This window comes from Tursiops truncatus, chromosome 1 (assembly GCF_011762595.2).
Source record: "Tursiops truncatus isolate mTurTru1 chromosome 1, mTurTru1.mat.Y, whole genome shotgun sequence".
Taxonomy (NCBI): Eukaryota; Metazoa; Chordata; class Mammalia; order Artiodactyla; family Delphinidae; genus Tursiops; species Tursiops truncatus.
In genome coordinates, this window is record NC_047034.1 from 159,332,642 (window position 1) to 159,353,273 (window position 20,632).

At 50.9% G+C, this 20,632-nt stretch overlaps 1 protein-coding gene across 4 annotated transcripts in view; it reads left to right on the top strand.

The window, feature by feature from the left end:
• Window positions 1-20,632, top strand: part of NKAIN1 (sodium/potassium transporting ATPase interacting 1) — a 43,111-nt gene that overhangs the window by 3,799 nt on the left and 18,680 nt on the right. The window contains exon 2 of one of the 4 annotated variants that reach the window (XM_073793080.1): window positions 13,367-13,451. The exons of the other annotated variants lie outside the window; for them this stretch is intronic. The gene's annotated coding sequence lies outside the window, so the exon portion shown is untranslated. The remainder of the gene's footprint in view (window positions 1-13,366; window positions 13,452-20,632) is intronic. 4 annotated transcript variants of the gene reach the window in all.

Sequence of the window (20,632 nt, forward strand, 5' to 3'; positions counted from 1 at the left end):
TGGGTGAGGGAGTAGGATGTGAGGGTGCACTGGAGGGTGGGAGAAGGAGGTGGGGGCTGGACCGTTCAGGTGGACAAGTAAAGGGGACAAGACTCTGGAGTTTGACAGGACAGACGTGGGTTTGAGCCCTGGCTCTGTCACTTCCTAGCTGTGTGATCTTAAGCAAGTTGCTTAGCCTCTCTGAGCCACAGTTTTGTCATCTGTTAAATAGAGATGATAGAAACAGTTCCCAAGTCTTAGGGTTGTTGTGAGGATGAAATGCATATAGCTTAATGCAGATGAGCTTAGCACTGTGCCAGGCACAGAGTGAGCATTCAATAAACTATAGTTTTTGATTGTTATTAATGATGTATACCCTGGTATGCTTCCCTGGAATTGTGACCCAGACATATCCAAATGCCCTCCTGCACTCTTCCTTTGTGGGAAGCAGCAGGTAGTTGGGCATGGAGCTAAGAGTCAGGAGGCCTGGATTCAAGCCTGCCTCTGCCACTGACATCCTGTGAACTTGGACAAGTCTTTTCCCTACTGCAAGCCTTGGTTTTTCCCCATCTGTAAAATGGGAAGAACCATTGGTCTGTGTCTCTAGGGTCCTGCCAGTTCTGCCCATCTGGGACCCTGGGAGGATGTCTGGACTGGCCTGGAGGTTTCCGTGTGTCTCAGTCTAGTTCCACTCTGTAGAACGTCTTGGGTGCCTTGCTTTCTCCCTACTTGGCATATCATCTTAACATTACTAATGCTATTCACACCCTAATTTTTATGTGTTTCCCTTTTCCCTCCCCTGTCCAAACCCTGCCCTTCTTTCCTGGTCCACCTCCTTCCTGAAAGCTTACAGGCTACTCTATTCTTCCAATAAAAGGATGAACCAGGGAGATTTGCCCAAGGGAATCATCATCAATTTCTTCATTATCACCATGATCGGTCCCATTTCTGGAGTTCTGTGCTAAGCAGTTTATATGCACAACCTCATTAAACCCAGTGAGCTTACATATGCCAAGTGCTTGGCAAAGTTGCCTGGTACATGTTCAGCGATCGATAAACGTTAGCTGTTCTACTGTTTTTATCCTTCTTATTTTTATCCTACAAAATGGGATAGATGTTTTTATGAGCCCCTTTTTCTGATGAGGAAACTGAGGCTCAGAGAGGTCTCTAAGCTAGTCAGTGACAGCACCAAGATTCATGCGCTCTTTTGCCGGAGCAGAGAGCCACCCTCTCCGCCCCATGTCACTCTGCTCCTCACGTTTAAGCAGCCCGTGACCTCAGACAGGTCTCTTCACTGCTTCAGGCCTCAGTCTCCTTATCTGAAAACGAAAATGATACTGTTTCAGTAGGATCACGCACGTGCCTGGCACCATGAACCAGTGTAATACATCACTGCCATGATTGTACTTGTCCCGGCTGTGTGTGACCTTGGACACATGCATTCGCTCCTCTGGACCCCAATGTCTTTCCCTGTCAAAGAAAAAGAGTCTTCCTTACCTCTCAGAGTTAGAAAAAGGGCTTAGGCAGCTGCCATGCACACAGTAGGTACTCAGAAAACACATGGGTTTCATTCTTTTCCCCTCTGGAAAGCTCTTTGCTTTCTGGAAGATGGTGGGTGAGGGGGGAAATATGTTGCTTCCTGCTGAGCTGCGAGTAATGGTGTGAAACGTGGTCAACCTGATTGATGTCGTTATTAGCAGCGGATGGTGAAGACATGAAGACCGGAGGGAGCTAGGCTCTGCAGGGGCCTGCGTTCAGAAGCAGCTGCATCTGCAAGCTCATGGCTTCCTGGGGAGGGGCTGGCTCTGCTCTGGGTGCTTCAGGTCCTTGGGCCGGGCTTCAGAGTCAGAGCACGAAATCGACCAGGCCACTGACCCTCTTTGTTCTTTATACCTCTTTGACAGGGTAGAGGCTGGGGTGATCAAGTCCCTTTTGCAGATGGACAGACTGAGGCCAAACTGCCCTCAAAACCCTTATGAGGTGGGCAAGGTGGAATGGAGCAGAGCCCCCCGCCCGGGGGGGGAGGTGCAGTGGATGGCCCCGGTTCTGCTCCTTTGCAGGGGTGGTGGCTGGGGGATTTTGACATAAGTACCCCATAAATGGCAGCCGCTCTGACATCTGGCACAGAGGGGTGAAGGACCTCTGGGATCAGGCAGACATTGCTGCCTTGCTTCGTGACTTCCAGAAAGTCCCTTACCTTCTCTGAGCCTCTGCCTCTTTCCTGTAAAGTAGTCAGGACAACAGCTCCTACCCCGTGGTAGTTTGGGAGGGTTCCCTGAGATGGTGCCCAGACACACTGGCCCAGGCAGTGCTCCCTGCGGCTGGCTGTTACTTGCCTTGCAGTTTGGATAAGTCACTTCAGCCCCCATCTCTGCCTGGATTAGAGATTTTAGTGACCAGACTCATACCCATAAACTCTTCAAGTCTTAGTTTCTTTATATGGAAAACGAATGGTTCTGTGGGAAATAATAACAACAACTTCCTTGTATTTGGTGTCTGCTATGAACCAGGCGCTGTGCTTAAGTGCTCTGTATACCTTGTCCCTTGTTACTATCTGGCTTATCCACGGCCACATAAATAGTAGGGACAGAACGAGCATTCACACATCAGGACTCCACAGCTTCTACCTTGGATGCCCTATTGCTCCCCGTAGGATTGTGGCGATGCTGGGTGTGGAAACCGATGGAGAGATCTAAAGCTTTCTTCATCCATAAAGGGTTGTTACTAGATGCCAGACCTTCTGAGCTGCTTATTCAAATGCTAACCCCATCCCCCGTCCCCATTTCTCCTCACCCCAAGCCCTGGGTTGGGTTTAAGGGAACTGTGATGCAGGTTAAGAACAAGTTATATGGGAAAGAAATTAACCTGTATTGAAGAGTTATCAGCCCTCATAACAACTCTATGAGATAGGGATGGTCTTTATACCCAATTACTGATGGGCATACTGAGGTCAGAAGAATGAAGTGACTTGTTACCAAGGAAACAAAAGATACAGTCTAGACTTCACATAAATGATCACAGGGAAAGGGTTTGAGAACAATTGCAAAATCTAGACCAAGTGGAGATGGTCAGCTCTAATGGTTGAAGCCTCTTTTCTCATCTAGTTTCAGGGAGGAGTAGGTGATAGGAGAGCAAGATGAGACCAGAGATGTGTTTTTAAAAGCTAACTCCTGGCCACGGCAGATGGAGCTGGCTTTGGTCTGGGGAACGCCAGTCCCAATGCTCTTGGTCTCCCTGCTGGTCCTGGACAGGGAGAGGGATGGTGATTCGGAGACTGAGGGAGAGACTCAGGCAGCAAAGCACACCTCTCTGGGACATGTGCTCCTGCCAGCAAGTACCAGGGTTTTGGAAGAGCAGTTACTGTGGTTGCAGGTTTTAATGGGATACTCTGGCCTCCTGGCCCCTGCCTTTCAGAGCAGCTGGTACGTCCAGAGGCAGGGAGTTCAACTGGGAAGAGCTTGAGCTGTGCAGTCAGGCTGGGGTTTGAGTTCCATCGCTGCCTCTTTATAGCTGAGTGACCTTGGGCAAGACACTTAACCTCTCTGAGCTTCCACCTGCATTTCTCTAAATCAGGATACTAGTAATCGTCCTCAGAGAATTGTCCTTCCCGTAGGTAAGATATACTGAGTAGGAGCTCACAAAGGGTTCACACTCTTCAATGCCCCGGAAGTGAGACAGCAGGTTCTATGAACGTGAATATTGTGGGATGGGAAATGGACATGTCCTTTTTTTCAACCAGTTGAAGGCCCAAGTTGAAGCAGAGGTTCTGCTAAACCTTTGTGGCCTTGGCCTTACTGTCCCTTTATCTTCTCTTCTGTAAAATGGGAATAATAATTGCACATCCTCATGGGACTGTAGTAAGGGTGACCTGAGATAAGGCAGGGAGAGCTCTGGGCACAGAGTCCAGCGCTCATTCAGAGGAAATCAGAGAGGAATCTTGGCTCTCTGTGTCCCCTTCTGTAAAGGGAGATGGTTGGACTCACCATCTCAAAGGACTCCTCCAGCCCTGACTCATCAGTGAATTCCATCCTTTCCCAGGTGGAGATCAGAGCTGCTGCCACATCAGCCCACCTTGCTGCAGGCAGCGATGACAGATGGGAGTATCAGGCTCTGGGGAGAGGAGGAGACTCCTGCCTCCAATGGCGTGCCTGAGGCTTGACACCTGGGTGTCAGGCTGTCAGGGACTCAGGTGACCTGTTCTTTCCTCTGTCTGTTTGAATGAGTGTCGGTTCTATCCCCATCCCAAATGCCTACATGGCATATTTGGTTGTAAGATCAAGTCTCAGACCCCAGAGGTTCAGAGCAGGAGGTTCTAGCCCATCATTAACCCCTGAGCCACTACAGGGGAACTTCCTGACCCCTAGAAAGGCAAAATATTGTTGGGTAAGAGAGTAAGCTTTGCCATCAACTAACCCTACCCTGAGTTGCGTTCAGCAAGTATTTATGAAGCACCTACAAAGTGCTGGGCACGATTCTTGGTGCTGAGTCACTTTAGGGTACAAAATATACCCTGAGCTGCAAGTCAGAATCCCAGGGTTCTGGTACTCACTTCCTGTGCAACTTTGAGCTGGCCCTGTCCCTCTCTGGGTCTCATTTTCTCCAGTCTGTGAAGCCGGGGGATGGAGGAGAGAGTGTTGAACTCCATCAGCGGTCTTCAAACTATCTACAGAGGCTCTGCAGTGGTGGACTGACAATCAGGTGGTGAGATCCCTGCCTCTGGCAGTGATTAAGAATTTATATGTAGGTTGGATGACTTGGATGTGTAATGGATCTAGTGATGATCCGAGTCCCTTGGAACCACCAGAGGCTGATTCTGGGTCCTGAGAGGACAGTGGCAATAGTGCAAAATGGTTTCTGTTATGAATAATGAAAATTGTGAGCATTTTTGTGCTTTTTTTTACCACGTCCCTTTGCCTTAAGCACGTTCCCCCCTACCCCAAATCACAGAGCGTGGCAGGGCTCCTGGCACAGGAAGTGGGGGAAATGGGAGTCTGTAGGTGCTTTACTTCCGAGCCCACTCTGGCTACCCCTTGCCCTAGAAGGAGAGGCAGCCCTGGGATTAGTAGGGTAGGGGTGGCTCCTATGCCTCTTTCTTTTGAGGTTGGGGGGTAGGTTCTGCAGCCCCAGCCTGAACCAGAGATGTGGGTTTTCAATTACAGAATTAAATGCACAATTAGGCATAATTACCAGTGCTCAGAGCCTGAGACTGCTCATAATAGGCATATAATCTACTGCAGCCTCTGTTTATACTACTCAGAGCTCTCCCTAATGATGCTAGGATGCCTTCACACTGCACTGTTGCCATGGAAATGAGCCTGCCACTACCATGCAGGGCTGACAAATGGTGTTCTGGTCCTGGACTCCTGGCTTGTTTCTGAGGCCTCTGCAGCCAGTCCTGGAGTGGAGGGGCTGGCCAGGTGGGCCAGGAAGGCAGGTCAGCCCTCCCTGCCCTCTGACATACCCCACTGGTTTGAGCCAGCCTCAGAGGCACCGGGGAGGACAGGAAGGGGGGCGGGGTTCAGTCCCCCAGAGTCCTCAAGGCTGGAGCAGGATAGCCCAGGTACTGTGAAAGGTCTGTGGTTACCCATTGAAGCCGTGGTCTGGACAAGGGGCCCTGCAAACAGCCAGCCCCCACAGAGGACTGGCTGTGCTCTGAACTGGCTCTGTGACTTTGGACAAGACCTTGCCCGCTCAGGGGCTCGGTTTCCCCATATGTGAAATGTCCAATAAAGAAGATTTACTGAGCATTTCAAAGCACTGCCAACTGTCGCAACCGCTCTACCTGTGGTAGCTCATTCACCCTCACTGCACCCTTTTGTGGTAGACAGTTATGATCCCCGTTTTGCAGAAGCAGAATCTGAGGCTGCGGGCGGTTACGTCAGGCAGTGGAGGAGCTGGGATACCAACCCAGGTAGCCGGACTCCAGGCCCTACTCTTAACCTCTAGCGTATGGCCTCACATGTGTCATCCCTTATCACCCTCCCAGCAGCCCCAGGGCTGGACCACTGTTATCCCCATTTCCTAGATGAGGGCTCTGAGGCGCAGAGAGCTGCAGTTGATTGCCCAGTGTCACACAGCAAGGCAGTGACATAGCAGGTTCGGGCTGATGCCAAAAGCCAGGACTGCTAGCTTTGGCTTCTTAGTGGAAATCATAAAGAGTGAAAAGATTTACTTCCTCAAGCACATACCAAGGACCCCCTTGATCCCCACCTGGACTAGCCCCAGCCACGAGGCAGGGAGGCCTGGGGTCCGCCCAGACCCAACGCTTCGATTTGATCTTGGAGGGAGTCTTGGTCTAGTTCTTCTCTCATCTGTCTACCCCCACCTTGGTCACTGGAAACAGAGCGTATTTTTATGCTCTGTTTTTCTTTTCCACATTTCTCTGTCATTCAGCATATTATGGATACCTACTGTGTGCCAGTTGGGGACCAGGTGGATCAGACACAGTGGAGAAACAAGACTGGAACACAGAAGTTTCAGGGTCAGATGGGCTTGGGTTAAAATCCTGCCACTTAATGCATGACCTGGGGCAAGTTGCTTGACCATTCTGTGCCTTAGTTTCTTCATCTGTTATGAGGCACCAATCTATACCTTGCAGGGTGTTGACAGTATTAGCAATAACAACTACCACTTACCAGATGCTCACTGTGTGCCAGGCGCTCGACTGAGGCCACTATATGCCCTGGGTGAACCTTCATAACACAGAGTCTCTCATTGCCGTTTAACAGACAAAGCAACTGAAGTTCAAGAAGTTCAAGTGCCTTGCCCAGGGCCCCCACAGCCCCGAGTCCAGAGCCCCTACTCATCTTTACTAAGTGTCCCACCAGGATGGAGATGTGTGTGTTCCTCCTACCACTTCCCTGAAGCCCCCGGCTGCTTGGCCAGTTCTTAGGGAATGAGGCATCCAGGTGAAAGGGCAATCTGAGGGCGACAGTGCCCACCTGGCACTGCCCAGGGTTCTGTCTAACTGGATGATACCCCATTGAAATCCTAAAGGCTGGGTTTTCTGAGAGGAGGGTATCAGACATCACTTCACCTCCATACTCTACAGCTGGGAAAACTAGGATTTTCCCAAGACCACAATACAAGTCAGTGGTAGAGTTGAGACTGGGACCCAAAGCCAGTGTAGGACACTTCTTGTTACCTTCCTTTTACCCCCCACCAGTCCTTTGGAGACAGGCGTCTGGGGGGCTGTGGTGTGTATATCTGTGTGTTTGTATGTATGCAAAATTGCACGCAGCTGCGCGCCCAAGCATTTGTGGGGCAGACATTGGCACGTGGAGATTTGTGGATCAATAAACATCCCCTCCCGCTTCCTCCCTCTTCATTTATTCATGAACTCTGAACTCCTTGGCTCCAGAGAAACTGCCTGGAAGCAAGCAATTAGAGCATAATTAGAACCATTCCTATTATCAACTCTCAGCGGGAGAGGAAGGGGGGCTGCTAGGGTGTAGGGGTGGCCCTAGGAGTTCCCATCGCCCCAACTCCTGCGGCTGCCCATTCAGCTCCTGCTCACCCCGCAGGGCTCAGCCTCCCTGGAGCCCCAGGCACTAGTCCATCTTCAGCAGAGAATAAGGACTTCCTCCCTGGAGGCATGGAAGCACTTGATAAAGCCAGGGAGGAGAGCTTCCTGCCTTGCATACTAAGTTAGAGTGGGTGATTTCCAAGTCCCTTCCACGCTGAGCTGCTTGGGTGCTCCCTGCCAGGGCCAGGGGCCAGGCACTGCAGGATAACTAAGAAGCACAACATGGCTCCCGCTTTCTAGAAAACATCCCTGTATCAGATTGCGCTGAATGAAGGCTACAATGACAATAGGAAATGGAAATGACCTGGAGGAAGCAATTTACCAGGCCGGGCTCCATTCATTGCCCGTGATTAATAGTAATCATAACGGTACCAGCAGTGGATGTTTATGGATTGTTTCTAACCCCAGAGCCACTGCTCTTCCCCACCAGGTGTCCCACCAGCAGAGAGAGGTCACCCGGGAACAGGCATTCCTCCCCCTCTCTGAGGAGCAGGAAGGTAAGATGCAGCGAGGTGCCAGGTACTATGTTTCTCACTTCAGATGCATTTTCTCACTTAATCTTGCAGAGAGCCTAGGGGGTAGATATTAATATTATCTCCAATATGCAGGTGAGGAAACAGGCTCGGGAAGTAACAAAGCCTGCCCAGGATAACGCAGGGTTGGTGCAGACTCACACCCAGGCCTTTCGGGCTCGAGAACCCTCCCTTCTCATGCTTTGTACTTGACTAGGCTTGAGGGTGCAGTTTGCTCTCTCTTGAACTTCAAGTTGCACCTTGTAAAGCTATTTGACGCACCCCCTGTGTCCGTCTTCTGGTCGAAGGTAACGTGTTGAATCCTCTGGTTCCTCTTTTTCTCACTCTGTGCCAACAGCTGAAGAGAGAGTGGGAGAGCCCTGCTACTGATCTGGGTCACGGCCCCTAGAGCCAGCCTTGGCAAAGGAAAGTGAAGACCTAGCAGATGAGGGTGTGGGGCCTCTTGAGAGAGGCTCACCATGGATAAAGGAGCCCAGGCTGTAACCAAGGAGACAGCCCCACAGCCCTTGGGCTGTGACAGGAGGGTGTGGCTTCATGATGGGGAGGGGAGGAAATTGCCACCTGGGGCCCAGATGGACAGAGAAGGGGATGGTGGGCTAGATTCAGTCAGAAGAGGAGCCTAGGTCTGTGATGCTCCCACCTGGGGATGGGGGTGGATACCTGACACCGCAGGCTCCCCTCTTCCCTTAACCCCGTCCCACCTGAGGGGAGGTAGCCGTGATAACAAGCTCCCCTCCGTTGACCGTCTGTAGGGTGCTGCCCCCTTTCTCCGAGTGACAGGTGGTCACCCTGGTAATGGGCCCTGTGCCCACCAGGGTCTCTGACTTCCCAGTGGCCCCTCCCTCACAGGTGAAGATAGATTATTCTGCCACACACAGCTGTCCCGCTGGAGGCGAGGGCTCACGTGAGGCCAGCTTTCAGATGTGGGCCGCTTTATAACACGGCTCCTGTTGCCTTCAGGAGGAAGTCCAGTGGTTCTCAAACTAGCGTGCATCACAGACACCTAGAGAGCTCGTTCAGATACAGATTTCTGCATCCTGCCCCAAGTTTCCGATTTAGTAGGTCTGAGGTGGGGCCTGAGAATTTGCATTTCTAACAAGTTCCAAGGTGCTGCTAATTCTGTTAGTCACACATTGAGAATTACTGGGCTGGTGGGACGCTAGGTGGCCCTGGCGGCCCCGCCAACCCTGACACTCACCACTTCCTAAGAGACTGAGCTCTGGCCACGTTGAGGTGAGCACACCAGCTGTACCTCACACCTCTGTGCCTTTGCACCGGCTGTTCCTGTCTCTGGAAGTCCCCTCCGCTCTTAATCTCCTTAAGGCCAGCTCACCCATCATTTCCTCTTCGGGGCCTCACTGTACTCCTGCACCCGTCTTCCTCTGGCCTCTGGGAACACCTTGCCCCTACTGCCCGCATGACGGCAGGCATCCCTCTGTTGTCACCTGTTCTCATTTCCACGTCAAATCGCTCTCTCTAGACTGCGAGCTCCGTGTGGCCTGGAGAGGCGCCTGAGCCATCTGGTCCTCAGAGCCTGGTGGTGAGTCTGGCCCTCAGAAGGCCCTCAGTGATGGCGATGGTTGGGTGAACCCCATAAGCAGGTGGAAAGGCCGGGTGAATAATCACAGAGCTTCTGTTTACTCTGTGTCTGGCCCTGTGCTAGGTGCCGGGGATTCTGTGGTGTGGGAGGCACCCGGCCAGTGTGGGCTCAGATGCTGTCAGTGTTCATGGTGCGGTGTGGCCAGGGACATACGGAAAAGCAGACGGTAAAGGAGTCCAGTGTTAAAGGGAGGGTTTCTTAGAGACAGTCTTCAGTGGAGTTGAACAGTCTGAAAGCAAGGCAGGAACCTTTTCATGGACTTACGGCATTTACTCCTGACTACGGCCCCACCAGGCAGGAACTGTCGTCCCTGTTTTACAGATGAGCAAATGGGACCCAGGAGGGGGATTCACCGGCCACAAGTCACAGCACGCACATGGCAGAGCTGGTGTCTGCCTGGATTTCCTGATGCTCAATCCTAAGCTCTCTCCCTCCCCCTGGGCCGCCCAGAGTCCAGGCACCTGTGTGGTCCGAGACTCTTTCTTCGGAACGTGTCTCCAAGTGCGGGTTTACCAGTTTGCTCATGACAGACCCCAGGGTCCCCTGTTAGGTCAGCTCCAAGCCCACTTTCAGGACCTGCCAGGGCATCTCCTGGGAGGAAGCAGGGAGGGAGGGGAGGGAGGGAGCCTGTGCAGCTGGTGTGTGCGCCCCCCGAGCCCCCGGGATAGACAAAGGCCGGCTGCCTGGGGGAGGGACAGGTGTGGATGTTGCCTACATGTGTGTCCCAGGGTGTCCAGACCTGTGTATGAGGCCCCTGCACAGAAGGAACCCAGAAGGCACTGCTGTCTTCTGGCACGGAAGTCGGGAGTCTGAGAAATTTCAGCGCACAGGCTGGCCTTCCAGACCATTATGTCTGGGTGGGAAGATATAACATATTTTATTTAAGAGTTAGCTTGATTTGTAACTTAAATATTTGGACACATGGTGCGCTGTTGGTACTCTTGCCTCAGTCCTGAAGGCCCCCAAATGTTAGTGAAGGGTCTGGACTTGGGGGTGGGTGCCATGAGAGGCTCCCAGGTGCCTCACCTGCCTCCGGCGATGCCAGCTGCTCCAGCCTGGCACTGTCTGTCTGCCGGTCAGCAGCCCCATGAGCCGTCTGAGTGGGCTGCTGTCCCCAAGCTGCCACTAGCTGTCATTCTCATGCTAGGCTGCCAGGGACACAGGGATCCTCCACTGAAGTGAGAGGCTGTCTGGGAGTCACACCATGCTTGTCAGCTGTGACAGGCTGGGCTGGTGGGCGCCCAGGCCTGATGGGGCAGGATGGAGGGTGTGGGGACGTGGTTTATCAAGGCCTGTGGCCAAATCCTTGACATACGCGATGGGCTCTCCCCCTCCCAGCTGCATGAGGCAACGGTGAGATGTCCTGCTTCTGCTGCTCGCAGGAGTGTGCACGCAGGCAAGGCACTCAGCCTCCCTGAGCCGAGCTGCTTCATCTGTAAAGTGGAGGTCACTGGACCTGCCTCTTAGGGCTGTCCAGCAAGTTCAGGGAGAGAATCCACGAAAGTCACTCACCTGGCACTTAGTCAACACTTAGGAAATGGGAGCTGCTGTAATTACAGCCAATGGGAATGGCATTGAGGCTCTGGGAGGTGGTGCGTCTGTAAGGCGCACAGTTATGACTGTTTGCTGAGTGGGAAGCTCCTGGCAGAGAATCCTGGAATGCAGGAGCCTGAAGGTCCCCAGAGACATCGTGCCAACCTTTTGTATGGATGGGTCCACAGAGGCCCAGGGAGGCGGTAGGGCCCGAGGGGTTTAATCCCTGTCTCCTTCCCTTGCCGCCCCAAAGAAAGTCAGAGAGCCTGGCATCGGGGCCGTTTGTGGGCTGTTCCAGGAAGCAGGCTGGCGCCATTTCTGGGAAGGATGGCGGTTGGATGTGTGATTCCAGACAAAGAAACCCTGAACAAACATAAGCTTTCCAGGTGGGTGGAAGGGGGCTGCTCTTTGCTCAGTTCTGGGCAGCCATGGGCCAGCGGCTACAGCTAGAACCATTCCTGTGGTCTCAGTGTTTCTGGGCAGGAGTTGGTGGGGAGCAGGGGCAGGGTGCCACGAAGTCAAAATGCCACAGACATTCCCAGGAGACGGAGCTCAAACCCCACTCCGACCACTGGTGACCTCAAGAAAGGGCCTCACTCTCCCACTGTGGACAATGGGGACGACACTCCCCTAGCAGGATACAAAGTGTGTTACTCATAGACTCTAGGGCCAGAGGACCTGGATCAAAGCTTTACCAGCCGTGTGACCTTGGGCAAGATACTTTTCTTCTTCATGGTTCCATTTTCCCATGTGCACAGTGTCTGTAGCTGGCATGTTTCTGTGAGGATTAAATGAATCGAAGCATGGTGAGCGTCCGAGATGCTTGACGTATCATAAGTGTTAGCCGTTAGTCTCTCTCAGTGTCATTCTGGGGGTAAAGGGAAATGCCACCTGTAAAGGGCGACGCTCAGCATAGGCACACAGTAGGCACTTGAGAACTATGCGTTCCCTTTCCTTCCTCCTGTAAACCAGGCCTGAAGATCTGGCAGGGCCTGGTCCTCGGGAGGGGCCCTCCCGCCACTCTTGCTGCCACACAGACAGCGCACCTCTTCTGCAACAGGCCCACCAGCAGCCTTCTGGCCCGGGGCCAGGAGACGATTGCAGGAAGCTGCTCCACTCTCACTCCTCAGCTCTTTGCCCTCCCTTTTCATCTTCCCAGCCAGCCCCTGGGATGGGGGATGGGGAGGTGAGGACGAGATGGTCTCCTCGGGGCTGCAGGTATCTGGTTAAGAGCCAGGCTTTGGCTCCAGGACCACCTGGTTTGCCACGGTTCTGCCGCCTCTCCAGCTCAGATCTCAGGCTGCACTCCCCTCCATGGAGCAGGGGTGATAACCAATCCCTCACTCAAATGAGAGGGCGCGCGCAGAGCACTTGCCACAAAGCCTGGTGCACGGTAAGTGCACCCAAAATATTAGCCATCGATATTAATGCTCGTGTTGAAGTTCCGAGCCAGGCATTTTGAAGGGAAACACTTCAGCCCTGTCCCCTGGCACGGGGGGTGGAGGGGTACCCCCTCCCATGCAGGCCCTCTCCTGCCATCCCTCCTTACCGCCCTGGCTCTCACAGGCCCCACATGACCCTCTCCCCTGGCCAGAACAGAACACTGCGGGGTGGGGTCCCCCGGAACTTGTAGATCACCAAGGAAGGAAGAGGGTGACAGGAGAGTGGGGGCGTGATACTCACTCCACTCACTTATTCCTTCATGCCACAGATGAATCAGAGCAGGAGACCTGCACAGATAAACAGACCTTTACCATATGGGGGAGTAAAGGCAGCACAGAGGGAAGGACGCTGGAAGCACCCTTCACCACTCTGAGCCTCAGTGTCTGCATCTGTCCAGTGGGGCTAACGATGCCACATTACAGGGTGGTGGCATAAGTCACGCCCTGAGCTGGGAAGGGCTGCTCAGCTGTTGGCAGCTGCGTGATTCTCCATTGGAAGGAGAAGCTGGGACCCGAGCAAAGCCTGGACGGTGATGGGAGGGGCTCCTGAAGCCCCTGGGAGGGGCTTCTGTCGCCTAGCACTGCTGCTAGGCAGACTTCCCACCTGGCCTTTCATCGGGATGGAAAGTGAGAAGTGGTTGCTGTTGCCATAGCAGTGAGGCTGGTTTTCATCAGTATTTCCTCCCTGGGAGCATCAGTACAAGAGGTGCCACTGAATAAGTCAGGGAACTGGATTTTTTCCTTCTTCCATCAGGTCACATGAAGAGTGATTCAGTCGGGAGAAATGACCTCCCAACTCATTCCAGATGTTGACTGGGAGCACTTGACCCCTGCAGAAGGTGCATATTCCTCCCTGCCCCCGCCCCCGCCCCCGCCCCCGCCCCATGAATCTTGACCCAGAGTACTCAGAGGGCTTGGGGCCCCTCCCCAGCCACAGTGGGCCTCCCAGCCCTTCTCTCTGGTGCCCTGCGCCCTCTCATTCCCCCTACTCTAGACACAGGGGTCTTGGACCCTTCTACTTGCCGAGCTCCCTCCCATACAGGATCCTTGCACTTCCCTCTGCCTGAAACTTCTTCCCTGCCTTCCTCTCGTTGCTAATCTCTCTTCCTTCAGATCACTTCCTCGCGGAAGTCTTCCTCAACTACTTCCATTATAGCTGTCATTCTTTTTTTTTTTTTAATTTATTCATTTTTGGCCGCATTGGGTCTTTGTTGCTGCACACCGGCTTTCTCTAGTTGCGGTGAGCAGGGGCTACTCTTCGTTGCAGTGCGCCGGCTTCTCACTGCGGTGGCTTCTGTTGTTGCGGAGCACGGGCTCTAGGTGCGCGGACTTCGGTAGTTGCGGCACGTGGGCTCTAGAGTGTAGGCTCATTAGTTGTGGCGCACAGGCTTAGTTGCTCTGGGGCATGTGAGATCTTCCCGGGCCAGGGCTCGAACCCGTGTCCCCTGCATTGGCAGGTGGATTCTTCTGCCTTTTTTTTTTTTTTTTTTTTGCGGTTCGTGGGCCTCTCACTGTTGTGGCCTCTCCTGGTGCGGAGCACAGGCTCCGGACGTGCAGGCTCAGCGGCCATGGCTCACGGGACCAGCCACTCCAAAGCATGTGGGATCTTCCCGGACCGGGGCACGAACCCGTGTACCCTGCATCGGCAGGCGGACTCTCAACCACTGCGCCACCAAGGAAGCCCATAGCTGTCATTCTTGAGAGCACTTAGCACAATAGTAATTTCAGTTTGTCTCTGTGCACACGTGTGTGTGTGTGATGTGGGGAGGTGGGGGGGGGTTCCCTCTCCCACTACCCACCACTGAATGGAACCTCCATAAGGACAAGGAGGGCAAAAATGTCTGGAGGTTTTTTTTTCCTCCTTTTTTTATTGAGATAAAACTCACATACCATAAAATTCACCATTTTAACAATTCAATGGTTCTTAATATGTTCACAGAGTTCTGCAGCCATGGCCACTATCTAACTCCAGAACATTTTTCATTGCCCCAAAAAAGAAACCTCAAACTCATCCCCCCCTCCCTCTGGCCCCTGGCTGCCTACCACTAAACTACTTTCTGTCTGTCTGGATTTGCCTACTCCCGACACTTGGTATAATAGGATCATACAATACGTGGTCCTTTGTGACTGTCTTCTTTCACGTAGCGTAGTGCTTTTAAGGTTCGTGCATGTTGTGGCATGGGTCAGTACTTCATTCCTTTCTGTGACTTAATAATATTCCATTGAATGGACGTATCACATTTTGTTTATCCATTAATCACTTGATGAATATTTGGGTTTCCACTTTTTGGCTGCTATGAATAATGCTGCCGTGAAGATTCCTATACAAGTTTTGTGTGAACATTGTTTTAATTTTCAGGTATATGCCTTGGCATGGAATTGCTGGGCCATGTGATAACTATATAATTTTATGAGGAGCTGTCAAACTGTTTTCCATAGTGGCTGCACCATTTTACATTCCCACTAGCGATGCATGAGGGTTCCAGTTTCTCTACATCCTCACCACACCAACACTTATTATTATCTGTATTTTTTATTATAGCTGTCCCAGTGGGTGTGAAGTAGCATCTCATTGTGGTTTTGATTTGCATTTCATTAATGACTAATGATGTTGAGCATCTTTTCATGTGCTTATTGGCCAGTTGTGTATCTTCTTTGGGAAAATTTCTGTTCAAATCCTTTGCCCATTTTTTATTGGGTTATTTATCGTTTTATTGTTGATTGGTAAGAGTTCTCCGTATATTCTGGATTCTAGACCCTTATCACATCTATGATTTACCAATATTTTCTCCTATTCTGTGGGTTGATTTTTCACTTTCTTGATAATGTGCTTTGATGTTCAAAAGTTTTTTATCTTGATGATGTCCAATTTATCTAGTTTTCCTATGGCTGCTGTGCTTTTGGTGTCATATCTAAGAACTGTTGCCTTTTCTAAGGTCACTCAGATTGATACCTGTGGTTTCTTCTAAGAGTTTTATAGTTTTAGCTCTTACATTTAGGTCTGTGATTCATTTTGAGTTAGTTTTTATATATGGTGCGAGGTAGGAGTCCAACTTCCTTCTTTTGCATATGGATATCTATTTGTCCCAGCACCGTTTGTTGAAAACACTATGCTTTCTCTATTCAGTAGTCTTGGCACCCTTGTTGGAAATCAGTTTATCGTAAATATATGGCTTTATTTTCAGACTCACGATTCTATTCCATTGGTCTATATGTCTAACCTTATCTCACTACCATGCTGTCTTGATTGCTGTAGTGTGTTGGTAAGTTTTGAAATCAACAAGTGTAAGTCCTTCAACTTTGTTCTTTTTCAAGATTATTTTGGCTCTTCTGGGTCCCTTGCATTTCCATACGAATTTTAGGACCAGCTTATCCATTTCTGCAAAAATAGTACTTGGAATTTTGGTAGAGATTGCGTCGAATCTGTAGATCAGTTTGGAAGTATTGTAATCTTAACAACATTAAGTCTTCCAGTCTATGAACACTGGATGTCTTCTCATTTATTTAGCTCTTTAATTTCTTTCAGTAATATTTTGTAGTTTTTAGTGTATGAGTCTTGCACCTCCTTGGTTAAATTTACTTTATTCTTTTCAATACTATTGTAAATGGAATTTTCTTAATTTAAGTTTGGGTTGTTCATTGCTAGTGTATAGAAAAACAACTGAGGGACTTCCCTGGCAGTCTGTGGTTAAGACTCTGTGCTTCCACTGCAGGGGGCATGGGTTCTATCCCTGGTGTGGGAACTGAGCTCCCACATGCCGCGTGGCACGGCCAAAAATAAATAAACAAATAATAAATTGAATTAAATTTTAAAAATTTTTAAGAAAGAAAAACAACTGATTTTTGTATGTTGACCTTGGATCTTGCAATTTTGCTGATCTGGTTTAGTAGCTCTAAGTTTTTTGTGGATTCTTTAGGGCTTTCTATATACAACATCATGTCATCTGCCTCACAGATACAGAGAACAAACTAGTGGTTACAGTAGGGAGAGGGAAGGGGGAGGGGCAATATAGGGATGGGGAAAAAAGGGCTATTATATGAAATTAGTTGTGTGAAACTTTTTTAAAAATTGAAGTATAATTGATTTACAACGTTGTGTTAGTTTCTGGTGTACAGCAAAGTGATTCAGTTATACATATATTTACATATTCTTCTTCATATTCTTTTCCATTATGGTAAAACTTTTGAAAATTGTAAAGCACTATAGAATTTAAAGAATCTTTCATTCAATTAAAAAAAAAAAAGATCATGCCATATGGAAATAGAGATAGTTTTACTTCTTCCTTTGCAATCCAGATGCCTTTGCTTTCTTTTTCTTGCCTAATTGTCCTGGCTAGAACCTCCAATACAATGTTGAATAGAAGTGAGGAGAGTCGACATCGTTGTCTCATCCCTGATCTTTGGAGAAACACGTTCAGTTTCTCACCATTAAGTACGGGATTAGCTGTGGGGGTTTTCATAGATGCCTTTTACCAGGCTGAGGACGTTCCCTTCTGCTCCCATTTAGTGGAGTGTTTGGTTGAGTCAGCGGCTGTGTCTGTTTTTGCTTTTGTTCACCGCTGTATCTCCAATGTCTAGTATTGGGACTGACATTCAGTAACGATGTAATGGTTGAGAAAATGAAAGGAGAATGAAAAGGTCTCATAATGGCCTGAAGAGCCCAGTCTTCTCAAGACCCTTCCTACAATGACTCAGCTTCCATGTCCCTGACCTCAGGTTTGGACCCTTTCTCTTCACTCATTCCCCTCAGCCTTACCCTGGCCTGACCCACAGACGTGGGCCCTGGGATCAGTTATCCCCATTTCAGATGAGGAAACAGCCTCAGCCATGCTGAATGGCTTACTAGCTGTGTGGCCTGTGGGTAAGTGTGGAGGCAGGATTTGCACCCGGTCTGGCTGGCTCCTTAGATTGCAGTTCCTGTACCTGCCTGGCTGGGGGCAGGAGGAGGCTGAGCCACAGGATAGAGATCTGCATCTTTGCAGAGCATCTATTCTATCCTGACCTGGCGGGAAATGATCGAAGGAGAAGGCTCTGTGTCAGAGCACAATATTAGGGGCATATTCTTTTAAGATAAAACAGACTTCCAGGAGATTCCTCTCTTGCACCAGACTCCTTGGAGGTCAGTTCTGCTGTTGGGGGTGCTCAGGTGGGAAGGAGGGGCCTGGGCTTTACTGCACTGCTTCTCTTGACCCAGTTGGAACAGAAAGTGCGAGCCCTGGAGGTCTCCCCAGCAAGGGGGGGAGCTTGATGGTTCCCAGGTGTCAGTTATCCCATTGAATCCACCCCTCAACCTGGGAGGCAAGAAGGGTAGGGGTTACAAGTCCCATTTTACAGATGAGAAAACTGAGGCCCTGAAAGGTCAAATGATTTGCCCAAGGTCTCAGCATCATCAGTTTCTGAGTCAGACAGGTTGTCATAGACTCACACCAGAGTCCAGGAAGGAAAAGGCAGAGTCGGGAGGAGGCACGGAAAGTCGGGAGGTTTTTGTACAGAGGCATCTTGTCCGGTGTTTGTCGGAGCGCCTCTGCTACAGGCAAGGGCTGACCGCTCTCAAAGGCTGGCTCAGGGCTTCCCTGGTGGCGCAGTGGTTGAGAGTCCGCCTGCCGATGCAGGGGACATGGGTTCGTGCCCTGGTCCGGGAAGATCCCACGTGCTGCAGAGTGGCTGGGCCCGTGACCCATGGCCGCTGAGCCTGCGCGTCCGGAGCCCGTGCTCCGCAACGGGAGAGGCCATGACAGCGAGAGGCCCGCGTACCGCAAAAGAAAAAAAAAAAAGACTGGCTTAGCCGGGCTGGCTCAGAGGGAGCGCCAGGTCAGCTTCAAGGGAGCTCTTTGAAGGAGCCCTGGGACCCAGCGAATAGCACACTTAACAGTGGAGCTTTGCGGGGGTGCTGTGAAGGCAGGCAGGCCGCCCTGCTTGAGGTGATAGCAGAATGGCTGCAGGAAGGCCTTGTCTTATTAGAAGAAAGGCCTCCAGAAGGAATGAAAGAAACCTTCACTGAAGGAATGAGAAAACTTCAGAACACCATCTACAAAAGTGGGGATGGGGGTGGGCGGAAGGATTGGACCCAGAGGGACCAAAGAATGGCATCTGTTGGGTGTGCCTTCTGTGCCAGGTACGCTGCTTTACATCCTTTAATGTCAACTCCGAAAGGTAGATTTAATTCTTTTCCTGTTTATAGACGAGGAAACCGAGGCTTAGGAGGTTTAGACTTGTTGGACTTCACACTGCTCGCAAATGATGGGCTTTTTGTTTTTTTATAAATTTATTTACTTATTTTTGGCTGCGCTGGGTCTTCTTTGCTACATGTGGGCTTTCTCTAGTTGTGGCGAGCAGGGGCTACTCTTGGTTGTGGTGCACGGGCTTCTCACTGCGGTGGCTTCTCTTTTTGCGGAGCACGGGCTGTAGGCGCGGGCTCAGAAGTTGTGGCGCACGGGCTTAGTTGCTCCGCGGCATGTGAGATCTTCGTGGACCAGGGCTCGAACCCGTGTCCGCTGCATTGGCAGGCGGATTCTTAACCACTGCCTCACCAGGGAGGTCCCCAAATGATGGGCTTGAACAGAACACATCTCAGCATTCTCTGTGGCTGTCACGGATCCTTTGAGAGGGCACCAGTTTCAGCAGTGGCGGAGGGGTGGAGGTGGTCAGGCCACGGTGGCAGCGATGCTGTGCATGGACCAGAGGAGCTAATAGGGAAATGTGGGGCAGTGTGCAGGCTCTGGAGCCCACAGCTGTGTGTCTGAATCCTGCTCTGTGACCTGGGGTCTGTGACTTTACTCCCTGCTCCACAGTTTCCACATGTGTAAAATGACACTTCTCAAGAGTGAAAGGAGTCAGTGAAATGGACATGAAGCCACGTGTACAGGGCAGGTGCCCAGAGTGGAGGCCTGGCTCTCTTCTCTGCTCTCACTACGCAGACACTTGGAGTTGGTCGTCTGTGCAGCCAGTGCAGGCCTGGCACAGAGTCAGTGTCCACGAATGCTCGGTGGGTGAGTGAGAAGAGCAAGGGTGGAGCAAGGGGCCAGGCTGGGCCAGGCAGCTGCTGGACTGGATGGAGTGAGGTGGGGGTTTGGGGGGGGCGTGGAGTAATACCTGGCCCCAAAGGGGCCTGCATACCAGGACGACTGTGGTCTCGTCTCCTTCAGAACAGGAGTCCTCTGAACCTGTGAGGGATTCAGGCCCGGAGTCTACACGATGGGTAACAATCATCGCAGTTAACCTGGCTTTACCTATAGCCGTTGGCCAGGAAATGTTCTGAATGCTTTACACATCTTCCGTCATTTAGGCCTCACGACACCCCCATGAGGTAGGTACTATTATCATCATCCTCATTTTACAGATGGAGACATTAAAGCACAGAGAGGTTAAGTGACTTGCTGATGGTCACACAGCTAGTAAGCGTTAAAGGTCAAATTCAAACCCAGACAGTCTGGCTTCTGGGCCACACTTTTAACCACTACACTGTATAGCTTCTCTGGGAAGAAACAGCAAGAATCTGGCCTTGGGATGAAACCAAGGACTTAATAATTATCCTAATAATGACAGATGTGGGTAGAGCACTTCACAGTTTAAAAAGCATATTATAGTATAGCAATTGCTTTCACAGTTGTGATCTTCATCCTCCAGTTTCTCTGGGAAGAAGATAGGACATTATCCTCTTTTTGTCAGTGAGAAATTAAGATCCCAATAGGGAAAGTGACTTGTCCAATTAATGATAATTTACTGAGCACTTACTATATGCAAAGTCCTTTACTCACATTACCTCACTGAATCCTCACAACCCCAGGAAGTGTATTCCCATTTTGCAGGTAAGGAAACTGAGGCTCCAAGAAATGACTTTCCCAGGTCCCACAGCTTGTACGTGAGAGCTGGGACTCCATCCCAGGTCTGCCTGACTCCAGAGCCTGGGCTGATAACTCCTGGGCTCTGTTCTCAGTCCCATTCTGGACAGATGTTAATTCCCGATTGTTTTTGTCAACCTTCTGGTCTTTGCCACCTGCCTCCATCCTCATAGCCACTC